Source organism: Oratosquilla oratoria, chromosome 15 (assembly GCF_046742065.1).
Source record: "Oratosquilla oratoria isolate Oo_2021 chromosome 15, ASM4674206v1, whole genome shotgun sequence".
NCBI classification, from domain to species: Eukaryota; Metazoa; Arthropoda; class Malacostraca; order Stomatopoda; family Squillidae; genus Oratosquilla; species Oratosquilla oratoria.
This window is the reverse complement of record NC_134791.1, coordinates 34,289,424-34,291,923: the sequence shown is the minus strand read 5'-3', so window position 1 is coordinate 34,291,923 and position 2,500 is coordinate 34,289,424.

Genomic DNA, 2,500 nt, shown 5'->3' with positions numbered 1-2,500 from the left:
ATGGACGGAATAGATTGTAGTTCCAAGAAGTCATACAATGTATATACAATATATAATATAATATAATATGATATAATGTAACATATAATATAATATATAATATAATATATATATACACACTGCATAAATGGCAGAGATTGGTCCGGTCGTGTGAATCATGGAATGCAATGAAAGAGGCCTTTGTTCAGCAGAGGACTCAAAATGGCTGACTGATTGATTGATTGATCTATAATATGCCACAGTATCTGCAAAAGACAAACAATCTTCTGATAAGATTTTCTGTGTTTCATTGTTTATGCCTTCCAATCAGACTGCTTTTAGACAGCTCTTTGTATTTCCATTAGGACTGTTTGTGCATTGGTGTTTTCGAAAACCTCAGAGACTACTATTTCCATTATCGACTCACAAGGAGATCATATATCATACAGAATTATTCTAGTATCTAACTTGACATTGATGCTCAGGAAATATCACGGAAATTTTGTACGGTAGAAAATGATTTCTCTACTCCCACAGAAAATATATTACATTAAAAATATCTAAGATGGACGCCGCGATATTCAGCGGCTTTACTTTTGAAACAATAAATGCTCGATCCAGTCTTTCTTTGAGATCAGAGGTAACCAGTCATCTATTTCATGGATTATTTGTCTATCTATTCATTTATTTAGTTTATTATTATAATTTTCATCGTTGCTATTATTATTATTATCACTATTATTATTTTATTACAGTTATTATTATTATTGTTATTATTATTGTTACTCTTATTATTATTAATGTTGTTGTTATCATTATTATCATTATTATTATTATCATTATCATCATTACTATCATTATTTACTATCATTATTGGCATTATTTCTATTATTATTATTATCATTATTACTATCATTATTATTATTATTATTATTATTATTATTATTATTATCATTATTATTAATATTATTATTATTATTACTATTATCATTATTGTTATAATTATTATCATTATCATAATTACTGTTTATTTATTTACTAAATTTATCTATTTATCTATTAATATTTCACTTATATTTCTTATAAGCCTGTCTCTTTTTAGCAATACTTTTTTCAGTTTCTTTGTCGAGCCACTTTGGGCGAGCCTGATTTGGGACACACACACACACACACACACACACACATATATATATATATATATATATATATATATATATATATATATAATGTATGTATATATCTGAATAGAATCGCCAATGATAACGATGTCAATCACATAATTTTCGACAGTTGTCCCCGGACTCGAACCCAGGATTTGTACGTCAGCAAGTCTATGCTTCTACCAACCACGCTACTGAGGCTATAAAATTCTTCAACCTCGGGGTTAATCTACACCTGCAGGATTTGAGTCGACTGCTAACTGCTCAATTTTACGAAGAACCAGCCCACCTATAGGTAGTGGTGAAGCAGGTACGTATCCTTGATGGACTTTCGTCGTTGTAATACCTGAATAGAATCGCCAATGACGACGATGTCAATCACATAATTTCCGACAGTTATCCCAGGACTCGAACCCAGGACTTGTACGTTAGCAAGTCTATGCTTTTACCAACCACATCGTCGTCATTGGCGATTCTATTACAACGACGAAAGTTCATCAAGGATACATACCTGCTTCACCACTACCTATGTGTCGGCTGGTTCTTCATAAAATTGAGATGAGGACGGCAGTTAGCAGTCGACTCAAATCCTGCGGGTGTAGATTAACTCCGAGGTTGAAGAATTTTATAGCCTCAGTGGAGTGGTTGGTAGAACCATAGACTTGCTAACGTAGAAGTCCTGGGTTCGAGTCCTGGGACAACTGTCGGAAATTATGTGATATATATATATATATATATATATATATATATATATATATATATATATATATATATACATATATATATATATATATATATATATATATACTTTTACCCGACCCAGTTATGGACATAGAGGTCTCCTGTTGGTATTTATGCTTTATCAATTTAACTCATTGTATTTCACGGCGTTGAGGAATTTATCTTTATTTTTGTGTTTTGGTTTCTGAGTTTTCTTTCCTTCCAATAGCAGTTTTTTTTTTCTTTCGTTATTTTTTTCACCCCGCAGCATAAAATAATCCTTTCGCCCTTTTTTCATTCTATTTCACCTTTGAGTGAATTTCATGTCATTTCTCTCAGGTCCAATCTTTTGTTTCGTTAAATCGTTGGTAAACATTAAATTTTCATCTTCTTTTAAATTCCGACCTTTAATCATCCTTGAAGAGTTTGTCAACGCTAATCACGTCTTTAAAAATTAGTGTCGTCTTTTATTTATTTTTATTTTTGTTCTTTTTTCAATTCCTTGTGTCACGCTTTTACCTTTCGCTTTCTCCTCACTTAATAATCTCTTCATTATTCAGGTGAACTGTTTTGACAATTACAAAGTCTTTCATAATAATCTTATGAGCACATTCTTAAATTAAGAAAAAGAGAATTATCTA